Here is a 14730-nt window from a genome sequence, read left to right on the forward strand (position 1 = left end):
GCCTGAACATGCAGGAGGGTGAAAGGCATGCAAAGATAGAGTGAATTGGAACGATGTGGTATACTGGGGTTGACGTGCTGTCAGTGGATTGAACCAAGCCATGTGAAGCATCTGGGGTAAACCATGGAAAGTTTTGTGGGGCCTGGATGTGGAAAGGGAGCTGTGGTTTCGGTGCATTATACATGACTGCTAGAGACTGAGTGTAAATGAATGTGGCCTTTGTTGTCCTTTACTATTGCTACCTCGCGCACATGCGGGGGAAGGGGGTTGTCATTTCATGTGTGGTGGGGTGCCGACGGGAATGAATAAGGGCAGACTATGAATTTGGTACATGTGTATATATGTATATGTCTGTGTGTGTATATATATATATACGTATACGTTGAGATGTATAGGTATGTGACTCACTCCCGCTTTCATGGTTCCATTTGCTGCCAAATCCACTCCCAGATATCTTAAACACTTCACTTCCCCCACTTTTTCTCCATTCATACTTACCTCCCAAATGACTTGTCCCTCAACCCTTCTGTACCTAATAACCTTGCTCTTATTCACATTTACTCTCAGCTTTCTTCTTTCACACACTTTACCAAACTTAGTCACCAGCTTCTGCAGTTTCTCTCACGAATCAACCACCAGCGCTGTGTCATCAGCGAACAACAACTGACTCGCTTCCCAAGCTCTCTCATCCACATCAGACTGCATACTTGCCCCTCTCTCCAAAACTCTTGCATTCACCTCCCCAACAACACCATCCATAAACAAATTAAACAACCATGCAGACATCACGCACCCCTGCCACAAACCAACATTCACTGAAAACCAATCACTCTCCTCTCTTCCTACACGTACACTTCGCACACCACCTCGACCAAAACACCCTATATCTGCCACTCTCTCATCTAACACATTCAGCAAGCCTGGGCTAGATACTTATTTTAGTAACTAACCCCAAAGGGTAGATGAACAGCTGGGTTGACTGTGGACCTAGTGCTGCAGCTAGGATTTGAACCTATGTTCCTGACCCTGGGTGGCCCGTGAATGTGTTACGATCAGGAAAGTTAACTGCTATACCACGGAGGTCCATAGTGTACAGTGCAAGAAGCTTCCATGAAGTAGTATTGTACATGTTTCATTGCAAATATATTGATGTAAAATCCAAATGTATATAGTTTAGGGTAGTTCAGAAATAGGAGTAATAGAGATCATTGAATTATGTATTATAGTTGGAATTCTGAGGATAGATATATGGAAAATGTGAAAAAGTTATGTGTTGTGAAAAAGTCAATGAAGGTCTTAAGGATTACATGATTGTGCATAACATGTGGTAGATGGCAGATTGGTTGAGAAGACATTACATTATGAGGTAAAAGGAAGGGAAGTAGACTGCAGATGTAGGTAAATGGATTGATATAATTGATCAGAACTAGGAATATTTTTGTAAAAGATGTTACAGGAATGATTAGGGGTTGGATGTAAGAGAATCATTTTGGGTGTGAAGGTGATAATAATGATGTTGGTTTCACATGACGAAATGACTTGATGTGATATGTGGAAATATAAGATCATTTATAAGTGTGAAAGTCTACGTTTTACGTATGGCAGGACTTTGGTCGACAAAAAGAAGAAAAAAAAGCTCCAGTAAACCAAAGGCACCATGTCATCAAGAAATATATCAAAGAAACCGGATGACAGCCTCTAGACCAACGCATTGGTATAGATCGCACATTGACTACTACTGTTGTCACGTGTGTGTGGGTATTTTAGAATAAACTGTATGGGTGTGAGGCTTTATACGGTGAAATCGTCGCTGTTCGGCATCGTGGAATAAACTGCGGCAGTATGGAATATACCGTCTATTCTTACGGTAGTTTGGAATAAACTATTTAGTCGATTGAATAAACTATGTGCGGCGTTGTGGAATAAATTGTCTTTGTATGTGGCAATATGAATTAGATTGTATGTGTGTGGGGCAGTGTGGTAAAAAAAAAAAAAAAACGTGTGCGGTAATGTGAAGTAAACTGGTCCACTTCTCTACCACGGCATATTGTGGTGTAATGTGAAATGTACTGTACAAGTACCGTGAGCACAACGGTCTGACCTCTAAACGCAGTGCTATGACTCGGGTATCATGATGTGACATTTGATCAAACCCTTAATCACCTTGTTCAAGGGTCATCCACGTGTTGACGAGATTAATTTCTCCCAACAGTGGCACAATCGAATCGTGTCCTAACTGATTCAAAGATCTTAAAAAACGTGCTCAGAATAATTACTTATTATTTCCGTGGATAAGAACATGGAACATCTGTTAAGTTATATAGGTGGAGGAGTAGTATAACAATAAGTCATCAGGGGAACCGAAGAAAATACTTAAAACGAGGTGAAAACTGATAAGAAACCGGATGCAGGATTTCCGAAAGCGCGTCTCATGCCCCATCCGCTCCTCAACCTTGCCATATACAACCAACACTACTGTTTTGGTTGAGAGAAATAATAAACTGAAAAATAGTTTGGAAAGCAGTTGTTGCTTCACAGTAGGCTAAAGTAGAGGATGCTAAGGGATTCTTTTTCCGTCTGTGACTGGTATAAGTAAGCGTCCTGTGGGAACTTAATTGACCGTTACCCATGCTTTTTAACGAAACATGTTAGTACGATCCTCGGATATGATGACATGGTAAGAACCCACCCTATCGTATCCCACCGGCCAGTTAGGTGCTTATACGAGTGCCTGTTTAAAGGGTGATGTGGGTTAACCCATAAGTGCAAACCGATTTTACGTGATAATTAATCGGAGTAGCAATAAAATCAGTATGTCTTGTGAGCTGTCATACCATCCCAGGGACAGAGAACATGTGGTGTAGAGTTAATATAAATACACAACCACTGTAACGCGTCACACATATAACTCACTAGATAAAGGAAATGCGGTGTTGTTTTATCGGTAGGGGGGTTGATGGCATCATCGTCACGAAGCAGTTTTCAAGTCCCTCTGAAACAGCAAGGTTGACTGTGTTTGACCCAAACAATTTTGACGTCATTGATTAACCAGAATTGAGTCAACGCCGAGAATGTCATTTGTGTTACCCCACATTGTCGTAGATTGAGTTGTGGTACTCAGGATAAGATAATAGGAAACTCATCATTGATATGAGTGTCCCAGTCCCCATGGTCGTTACTGGGGTCGGTTCACATCACTCCAATAATGACGACTGTCATGACATCAACACGGCGGTCAGAATCACTACCGTGCAAGAGGTCACTGTACTTGATTTATCGCAATAGAATGACCGTTTATATATATATATATATATATATATATATATATATATATATATATATATATATATATATATATATATATGGAATAACTGAATTTTAGTGGTCAGTTTATGTAGGCCGAGAACAATGTTTTCAGATGGGTAGGTATCGTTTAGAAATTTAGTTACGAGTAACTAATAGGTTTGATCGGTAAGATTTACCAAAAAGGCTCCGATATCACAAAATTTACACCGTGACTTAAGCAGCAACAGACCAATAGAGCCTTCATGTGGAGAGAGCAGGAAAGAAAATACAGATATCTATTTATATCTACGATGAACGTTTCCTTCGGGAGTTCCTTGACGGGGTGGCCACGGCAAGTCTCCATAACCAGTAAAACAAAAGTTTTGCAAACGTTTTAGACAGTGGACATGGGAGAGACTAGCAAAATATCCGTCAAGTCCGTTCCTGAACACTTTTACGGTATGTGTTGTAGTATGCAAATGCTCCTTTTGATAAATCATTCCATATGTTAACAAGCCTGTTGATGTAAAGGTTCTTTCTTCGTTCATTGTAAAATACCCGAGTTTATTACATTTCCACGGAAGAAATGAGGATAATCTTTGGAGATAAACTGTCTCCTGACATCAAGTAGAGAATAATTCTAAAATATGTCTCAAGTTTGGTCATTACTCTTAATGAAGCGCAAAAACAAGAGATGGGCAACTAATATTATGAAAGAATTAATAGAGCCTATTTACAGACTAGAGGCTTTAGTACGCCCTCCTTGGAAGAAGAAAAAAGAGAGGAGTGACGTGATTACAACCTGTAAATTTAAGAAACAACGTGTCGTAGACCATGAACAGCTCCATGAAAGATGTACGATATAACGACCTGAGGATATGATGTTAAATTAAGCAAGACACTTGCTGAAAAGATGTACTTTTGTGCGACGAGGATGAATGGAGAAAGGTGACTGAAGATATGGTTAATGAAGACAGCATTTATTGATATGTATGGAATAATAGAGAATGTATAAAAGTTGTGGCCCCACACAGTACAAACAGGTAATTCCACACACACATACGAATATAATGATCCCACAACATACATTTAAGTGAGTAATCAAATTCACGGCCACAGTCCTCTTCTAGTCAAAGAGAGTGTCATCAGGGTGTGGCAACAGCAGAGGAAAGGTGGTCTTTCTAAAGGCAACACCCCCTCCCTGATGAATCTTTAGCAACAGTGACGTAATGCGTTGTTTTGACATCAATATTAAAGTTAAGGTGAAGCCTGCCTCTTACCATGTGGTGGGGAAGAGAGATATTCAATATTCACTCACCGGAAGGATCTAATGGTGGTGTATACATAAGCCTCCTGAAATCTGTTCTTTGGTATGATTATCTAAAAGATACACACCGTGAATAATATGAATAAATTTTGGCGTTGAGGGAGCTGTGTACATGCAGTTCGTCATATCATGGAGTTTATCAAAAGTCTGTTCTCTTACCAGTCATACGAGACTGACAGGAAATAACACTTGTGAGCGAAGACAAAGGTCAGTGCGAGTCTGGTCGGGTAAGGAGAAACTTATATAATAGCTCGTTGACTTTCATACGAGCTTAATGGTGACTAATTGTGTTTGGCTGCTAATGGTGTTACCCTTACTACCCAGTTGGGGATATACAGTTTGATTTTGCACATCGAACTTAGATATGCGTCTCCCTCAAGAGACCTAATTTTTAAGGTCTAGTGAGAGTTCATGAAAGTCATCCTTGATCCTTGACGATAACAACTCGCAGCCTCGCCCATGAGTGAAGGGCATGGCTGGCACACAGTCGATGCTGATGGCGGTTTTGGTGTTAACACTTGTGGACGCCCAAGACTTTGAGTATGGTGAGTTATCTGTCATTTCTTAAATGCATCCCACTTCCCGTATTTCGTACACCTCTTCCTGGTAACAAGTGTATCATCCATCCCTTACCCATGTCCCTTACTTGCCCAAAGTAACTGTCGATCTATCTGGCAGTCCATAAATGTGTTAAGAATCTCCCTTATGGCATTAGTCATCTCCTACAATCATGTCTTCACCTCTTTTCTAAGGTCATCAACTGATATAATTGTGTGTGAGAACCCAGTAATGGCAATTTATGTAAGATTGTACCCGAAGAATATTCACTACATCGTCTCTAATTAGGCACATTTTCATTTGAATCACGTCTGCTATGGTCTGGTCATCGTAATTCGATGGTGACTTGTTAGTGTAAGGCCTTTCAAGGGGTCCAGTTGAGAACAGCACGGTGACCCACGCGACAGAAGACGGTAGCAAAAAAAAAATTCTATCAATCGTGTGCTTATTAGATAATTTTTGCTAATTTCGATATTTCTTCCATCTCCGTTGAGCTTGTATACTTTACAAGGACAGTCTAAATATAACAACACAGCCAGTTACAAGACAGTATTATCAAATGAAAATCCACTGGTAACGTTTTTATTTTCTAAGCGATTATAGAAAGTCAACAGTGTATTTAAGGCTAGTATACCCAACCATATAACGCTGCAAATTCCCTTCCTTGAATTTCTATCTCCATTCTTAGGCATATCTCACTTCTTTTGCATGTCTCGGTAATTGAGTTCCTTTGACAATTTTTGCACCACTCCGTTTATCTTTTTTTTCTTTTCATATGTAATAGTTTGTCCTCTTGAACGGCTGCTATGGGTCTTCCGACGGTTTTGGATGATTTTTTGTTATCGTAGTAATTAAACAGACTTGTTGATATATATTTTTTACTAATGAGTAAGACATGAATGGTCCATACTCCAAAAGTGTATAAGATTAGTGTTACTGCCGCTATGAGGTCTTGTTTCCTATGTGCCATCTTTGGCATCAAAGTTTTTCATTTCTTATCATCTGCAGTTGGTAGCAGTATCCTTTGCATGTTCCTTTTTTTTAATTGGGTAATAAGGAGGGAAAATAGAAAAGACTGAGTAGATATGGGAAGGCACGATCAGAAAAAGATGGTAGTTGTAGAGTGTATATTTGCATTGTGTAGGTTGTACTGAATAAGTGCGTGGTTTACTGGATCTTTTATTGTGTATATCGATGGATGATTGGAGACTATCTCGGCCTTTTAGTCTCATTCGGAGGTGTTTAGTAACCATGATCGTACTACTGCCAAGGTTTTGGATATTTGTATAGTTTGTGTATTTTAAGTTCCTGCCTATGTATATTGTGCTGCTTCCCTCTCGCAAGTACTAACTGTGTTTATCTCAAGTTGTTCGATATTTTCAATGTGAGGATGTATTTTAGTTTGTGACGAATTGTAGAACCCGGTTTTGTACTTTTTTCGATATTCAAGATTTGTAGGGACTTAATCAATATGCAAAGGATCATACGCAATAAGGTAGCTGCCAGAATCTCTGCAAGTCCGGCAGGGTTGCTTTCCCACATATATCGTATGCGGTACTTTGACAGAGATGTCTTGTTATCAAGGCTTTATTAACGTTTTATTGCGAAGCCTTGTGATGTGATTGTGTTGCCCAGGATTTTATAGTTCTGTAGTGCGTTAGCGTGTTACCCACTCTGTAGCTTTTTTGTTCTCTGGTACCACGTTATTCTTTTTTTTTCTATACTGCTCTAGAGGCTGTTGAGTGTGAATGTCTTTAACTGTGATGAGTCAGTGCATCATTTGCAAACATATTTTGGATAGGATCCATACCTTCAGGCAAGTGATTGGTAGAGATCGTGAAGAGTAATGGTCCCAGAATCGAATTCGCCCTATGGCACTCCGCTGGTCTCTTCAACCTACTAACATGCCTCCTTTCTTCCCTCCCACTGAGATAATCTGTTATAGGAGTTTCCCCCTTATTCTTTCTTGGTCATACAGCTTTTTAATCGGCCTCTTGTGATGTACCGTGTCAAACTCCTGGCAGTTCAGATACAAACAGTCCACCCAGCCCTCGTGCTTCATCCTGGACTTATAACACTTTCTCCTAAAACTTAGAGGTTCGTAACACATGACCTTTTCCTAAACCATAGTCTCTCATTCAGTTAATTTCTCCGCAGATAGTCGACTGTCCACTGTCTCTATAATCTGTCTTTTGCCTAGCAAACACTGGTCGTGTATGGCTAGTGCGTTTTAAACCTTCCATTAACTGGCCTACAGACTTCTTTGTTTCAGTACCTGTTATTGCGAATAGTATGAATATATATATATATATATATATATATATATATATATATATATATATATATATATATATATATATATATATATATATATATATATATTGTCACTCTTTTTGGACTTCAGGACGAGCTGTACAGAATCTGACGGTGAATGAGCCAGTTGTCGAGTCCCCAGGACGAGCTGTATGGAATCTGACGGTGAATGAGCCAGCCGTCGAGTTACAGCTATTTGGTACTGAGGAGATTACTATTCTAGCCACAGAGGAGGTACCCATAGTAATGTCCCTGGGCAGAGTGAAGATAACCATCAGTTCCTTAGACGTCCATGGTCATGTCACATTACAGAATAACGTGTTTCTTTGTCCTGCCTCTGGACTAAACATTTCACAGTCGCTAAAATTAGCTTTGAAGCTGAATAACAGTGAGTATGAGGTGAGTGATTTTGGAGACATCCATGCATGCACATTTATTTTCGAGGATGTGATGATGAAGTCATACATTGCCAGAAATTGATTGGCAAATGATACCATCCAATATATATTTTTCTTATCTATCATTACCCCAGGATACTTCCTATGAAAGAGTCCTGGTGTTACTCAGGATCCCTTTCAAAAGGCTCCTGCAACCCAAAGCTACTTTGGAGTAGGATTATTAGGTTCGGTAGGGTTTGAGGAACAAGTCAGTTGGGAGAAAAATTGGAGAAAGTGGTGATTTAGGTATCTGAGAGTGGACTTAGCAGCGAATGGAACCATGGAAGTGGAAGTGAGTGATAGGATGGGGAGGGTCAAAGGTTCTGGGAGCGGTGAAGGGTCAAAGGTTCTGGGAGCGGTGAAGAACGTGCGGAAGGAGAGAACATTATCTCTGAGAGCAAAAATGGGTATGTTTGAAGGAATAGTAGTTCCATCAATGTTATATGATTGTGATGCATGGACCATAGATAGGACTGTACGGAGGAAGGTGGATGTGTTGGAAATTAAATGTTTGAGGACAATATGTAGTGTGAGGTGGTTTGATCGAGTAAGTAATGTACGGTTAAGGGAGATGTGTGGAAATAAAAAGAGTATAGTTGAGAGTAGAAGAGAGTGTGTTGAAATAGTTTGGACATATGGAGAGAATGAGTGAGGAAAGATTGACAAAGAGGATATATCTGTCAGAGGTGGAGGGAACAAAGAGAAGCGGGAGACCAAATTGAAGGTGGAAGGATTGAGTGAAAAAGATTTTGAGCGATCGGGGCCTGAACGTACAGGAGGGTGAGAGGCAAGCAAGGAATAGAGTGAATTGGAACTGTGTGGTGTTTCCAGGGTCGACATGCTGTCATTGGACTGAACTAGGGCATGTGAGGCGTCTGGGGTAAACCATGGAAAGTTTTGTGGAGCCTGGATGTGGAAAGGGAGCTGTGGTTTCGGTGAGACTGAGTGTTAACGAATGTGGCCCAACCTGCACCATTGTTATCTAATGTCCACTGACCCCTTTTGACTTGCAGGTCGCCAGTGGCAATTGGATTAGTAGTGAGAGGGTAGAGGATGGCCAGGGGACCCCCATTACTATAGAGGCTAACTTTATGGAGAACATGACAGGCATTGTGTTTGTGGTCCAATCCCAGCTTTCAGGAGCACCACCACCCTTGCCCCAGCCACCTCCACTAGCTTACCAGGACACATCAGGTAAGTGGCCCTCCCCCAGTGGATAGCCCCACGTCTTGTCCTGCCCCAGCCACCTTCAGGATGCACCAATTAGATGCCAGCCCTGACAGCCAGCACCACCACTTACCTTGTCCCACCCACCTCTGCCATCTGTCCAGAACACACTCAGTAAGAGGCCCAAGTCCAGCAGCCAGTACTGCCATCTGGCCTGCCCCAGCCATCTGTCCAGGACACACTAAGAAGGTGGCCTACCCCCAGCAGCAAGACCCACCAACTACCCTTCTCAAGCCACTTCCACCGTCTGTTTAGGACATGCTGTGTAGGTGGTCCAGCTTCACCACCTGCCATACCCTAGCCACCTTCACCATCTGTCCAGAACACTCCAGGTAGGTGGCCCAGCCTTGACAGCCAGCACTACCACTTGCCCTGCCCCAGCCATCCCAATCATCTGCCCAACACACACCAAGTAGATGGTCCAGCCCCAACAGTGAGGATCATTACCTGCCCTATCTCAACCATCTCCGCCATTTGTGTAGGACACAACAGCAGCAAGCCCCATAACTAGCCCTGCCCCATCATCATCTCTACCTCAGCCATTTCCACCAACTGCCCAGGATACAACAGAAAGCTGGTCCAGCCACAGCAACCAGCACCATCACCTTTCCTTCTCAGCCACCTCCACCATCCATCCAGGGTACATTTTGGATAGGGAAATACTCGGAAGATCTTTGTTTCATTTTGAAGGTGTTGAGTATTTGTGGTTGCTAGGCATCCAGTGATTGTTCCGAGTGCACTGTTATGTGTGGTTTGCAGCTGTTTGTATTTACTTTTGAGAGGATGGAAGACCTGGCAAGTGAGGTATTGTGTAGAATGGAGCAGTTGAGTTGTTAGTAAAGGATTCTTTCTCATGTTCAAATCCTGTGCCAGTTAGTGGTTTGAGGGCATTAAGTATGTATGCTGCTTTTGTGTTCACAATCAAATGAAGTTTTTCCCAGTGCAGATCCACCTCATCATGCTTGGCACTCAACTCTATGCAAGAGCATTAGACCCCTCCCACCCAAACAACAATATAACTAACAACCAACATCCAGGTAGAAATTATAATCCTACCTCTGCTTTATACTTCAGTAACCTCTACTCACCAATTACATCACCTCTAACAAATATAACACGGACAAAACATACACACTGAAAGAACCTGACAAGCCTGAGCTTTGAAAATAGTCTTAAACTCCAACCTGTCATGCATACACTCTCTCCCACTTATGCTCTTGACATCACCCATCACAACAACACTACACACAGTTTCATCACATTCCAAGGCCCTTCATGTCCATGATGCATCCTTCATGAAGAGGATACCAAGCACTTACAATTAAATTGCCCTGCACTCCTTTCACATAGAAATAGAAGCGGCACATGGAGCAGGAAGTATGGGTGTGTGTGTGTGTGTGAATATAGATAAATCTGTAGTTTAAAGGTCACAACAAATAAAAGTTTGGAGTATCACTGATTTTGTTCTGCAACATTTATAAAATACAAGAATAGCATTCTGTGATTTGGAGCATATTACTTATTTCTGCTGTTAGTATGATATTTTCATTTAAGTTGATAGAGGGAAGGGCTATGAAGAATAAAGAAAATATGAAGATGATTAACATAAGATTAAGTGATTTCCTTTTAGAAATCAGCAGAAACTATGTGAACCTGACCTAACCTCCCGTAGCAACCAAGATTTTTTTGTTAGTTTAATGTTTTAGTTAAAATGCCCAAACCTTATTACTGTTTGCAGTGTCTGTCCCACCACATGGTGATGTGCTGGAGGATACATTTGTGTTTGAACAAAGGCACAGAACAACCAACTGCATGTAAACAAGAGACCATTACATTCACTATTCCTTTCAACAAATAAAGGCTTTTAGGGGAAGTTAAGTTAGGTTACCAAAAGTTCTATTGATTTTTAGAAGTTCCACTTACTTTTACATTAACTTCACATGGTCCTTTGTTTCTCTAACCCTCTTCACTGTCAATGTATTTATTATTGTGATGTTAAGATATAAGAAGCTTTAAATCATTGCCATACATTGCTAAACAAAATCAGTGATACTGTAAACTTAGATTTGATGTGGCATTGAACTAAATATATACCCATTTATATATGATAAATATATATATATATATATATATATATATATATATATATATATATATATATATATATATATATATATATATATATATTTATGTATATATATTTATCTGTATATTATACTTTGACTCTGTCTCCCTCGTTAGCGAGGTAGCGCAAGAAAACAGATGAAAGAATGGCCCAACCCACCTTCATACACATGTATATACATAAACGCCCACACATGCACAAATACATACCTATTCATTTCAACGTATCCATAAACATAGACAGACGTATACATATATACTTATATACATATTCATACATGCTGCCTTCAATCCATTTCTGCCACCACCCCACCACACGATATGACAGCCCCCTCCCCCTGCGTGTGCGCGAGGTAGCGCCAGGAAACGACAACAAAGGCCACATTCATTCACACTCAGTCTGTAGCTGTCAGGTATAATGCATTGAAACCACAGCTCCCTTTCCACATCCAGGCCCCACAGAACTTTCATTGGTTTACTCTAGACGCTTTACATACCCTAGTTCAATCCATTGACAGCACATCGACCCCGGTATACCACATTGTTCTACTTTACTCTATTCCTTGCATGCCTTTCACCCTCCTGTATGTTCAAGTCCTGATTGCTCAAAAATTTTTTCACTCCATCCTTCTACCTCCAGTTTGGTCTCCCTCTTCTACATGTTCCCTCCACCTCCAACACATATGTCCTCTTTGTCAATCTTTCCTCACTCATTCTCTTCATGTGACCAAACCACTTCAAATACACCTTCTTCTGCTGTCTCAACCACACTCTTTTTATTACCACACATCTCTCTTACCCTTTCATTACTTACTCGATCAAACCACCTCACCACATATTGTCCTCAAACATCTCGTTTCCAACACATCCACCCTCCTTTGCATGACCCTATCTGTCGCCCATGCCTCACAAACATATAACATTGTTGGAACCACTATTCCTTCAAACATACCCGTTTTTGCTCTCCGAGATAATGTTCTCGCATTCCACACATTCTTCAACGCTCCCAGAACCTTTGCCTCCTCCCCACCCTGTGACTCACTTCTGCTTCCATGGTTCCATCTGCTGCCAAATCCACTCCCCGACATCTAAAACACTTCACATCCTCCAGTTTTTCCCATTCAAACTTACCTTCCATATATATATATTTATATATGGAATGGATGAAGGGAGCAAGTATGAATATGTATATGTGTATATATGTATATGACTGTATATGTATATGTATGTATATGTGCGTGAGTGGGCATTTATGTATATACATGTGTATGTGGGTGGGTTTGGCCATTCCTTGTCTGTTTCCTTACGCTGTCTCGCTGACGAGGGAGATGGCAGTAAGTATAATAATGATAATATATATATACATATACATATTCTCTTTTTCAGCTTCTTCATTGGTAGTAGGGCTGACTAGCACCTTGGTGGTATTTCTGATGCTATTGATCGCTTCTGTTGTCATCATTGTGCTCCTGCTGCGTCTCCTGCCCTTGGGCGCCTTACCTGTACGTCACCCATTCATGTGCTTAAGAAAATTGAGTTTTATATTCATGGGACTCCTATCATGCAACTTCTTGAAGTTTTTCTTTCTCTTTACATTTATTGCTTCATACTTTACTCTTTTACATTTGTTAACTACTCTTTTTTTTATTGATATAGCTCTTTACATTCTTTGTCCTCTTCCTTTGCTTACTTTTCTGTTGTTCTCACTTAATGGGTCATTCTGGTTACAAAAAAATTGCCCTCTGTAGACATCATCAAATCTGTTGAGAAATCTAAAAGTTGCAGTCATGGCTTGTTTATCCTTACTTTTAAAGTTAGAAAAGTCTGTGGCTTTAGTTCAGTTTCAGTAGCTTGATTTCAGTAACTCAGGCACAGAATTTAGTTGCCAAGCCATATACCCTGCCTGGCAGTTCTGCATGTTATGTATTAAGGCAACCAAAGTGGTAATGCATGATCTGATTTTGGTCCAACAGTGTTGTATGTGTCATTTTTACTATATGTAAAACCCCAGGACCCCTTTTATGGGGCTCCTTCAGCTTCGAGGCCACACTACGATCAGAAGCAGGGAAATGATGGACCTATAGATGTAAATTTTTTTCTATACATATTCACCATTAGAGAGGTAGCTTCAAGAACAGATGACTGAGCCGTATGAGAAAAAAAATCTTCACTTAGCCCCCTTCTTTGTTCCTTCTTTTGGAAAAGTAAAATTGGAGGGAAGGATTTATATATTTATTTGTGTGTGTAAATGTGTGTGTAAATATGTGTATCTGAATGTGTCTTTTGTGCATAGAAAATATTGACAAACTAATTGCACTATATTGCAGGCATGGGTGCAAGGAAAGCCAGCACCAACACATCAGGTAGTTGGCCTGAAGGAAGTTAGCACCATTCCTCAGGGAACTACTGGGAATATGGATGACACAGAATCATTGCCAGAGTTTCCTCCTCGCCCCATTGAAACCTTTGCCACTGCCTCAGCTGTTCCACCAGTGGCACCAAAAGGCAAATATATTCCCAAGGATGACCCTGACTATGATTACATCACAGCCCAGGATGTAAAGCCAGTGGAGGTAGAAATTCTAAAGCAACAGAAACTCATTCAAGGCCAAATATGCTACACAACTTCGCCAAAACCTTCATCAGCTTTTGGATCCAGTCATCCTTAAGCTTTCATGCCAAACTTCTGAAGTAGCTCACTTTTCTACTTTCTCCTCAGGAGTCTGTACATTTTATTCCATAGCTTCTCATCAGCAATCTCTTGAAACAAATTATACCAGTATCAGTATGTTCATCAGCAAAAATGACAAAGAATACATAGGTGTAGCTACAGAGTAGGTCAAGATTCCATGACCATGATGTGGGTCATATACATCACCAGATAGCCAGCTGTGTTATTTATTATGATTTGGATAACACTGTTAGTGCTCAGCTGTACTGCTAGATGAACAGGATGCAGAACTAGAGGACCCTGCATCCACAGGAATGGCAAACTTGGGTTGTACTTGGGAGCACAGGCACAGGGGAAAGTGGGATAGGGCTTCAGGATACAGCAGGAAGGACCACAAGCAGGGAAGGAGGCCTTCTTCAGGATGTAACACTGGGGAAGGCAGGCTAGGTGCAAGGCTTTCCCTAAGATAAAACTGTTAAAACCACAGGCTGGGACAGATGTCTCTCAGGACACAATATTAGGACCCAAAGGTGGGTAGGAATGCCATTCTTAGCATGCAACACTAAGGACAGCATTCTAGTATGCATGACTAGGAACCTGCACCAAGAGGGAAACCTACCTCACTAAGAATCAGGCTATTAAGGACTTCTAACTCTAGATCCATGAATAGGAACCACATGTAGGCAAGAAAGCCTTTCACAGTCCCAGGTAAAACACCAAGAGAGAATCTCATTAGTGTATGTATATGTTTTGGCATGTTGACCAATTAATAGATGTTACCTGGCTCT

The 14730-nt window shown here is 40.9% G+C and overlaps 1 protein-coding gene across 1 annotated transcript in view; it reads left to right on the plus strand.

Moving 5' to 3' along the window:
* armi (probable RNA helicase armitage) overlaps positions 1–14730 on the plus strand; it is a 54057-nt gene extending 39327 nt beyond the window's left edge. The window contains exons 16-19 of the transcript XR_011715414.1: positions 7575–7882; positions 8934–9114; positions 12658–12773; positions 13599–14730. The gene's annotated coding sequence lies outside the window, so the exon portion shown is untranslated. The remainder of the gene's footprint in view (positions 1–7574; positions 7883–8933; positions 9115–12657; positions 12774–13598) is intronic.

Source organism: Panulirus ornatus, chromosome 38 (genome assembly GCF_036320965.1).
Source record: "Panulirus ornatus isolate Po-2019 chromosome 38, ASM3632096v1, whole genome shotgun sequence".
Taxonomy (NCBI): domain Eukaryota; kingdom Metazoa; phylum Arthropoda; class Malacostraca; order Decapoda; family Palinuridae; genus Panulirus; species Panulirus ornatus.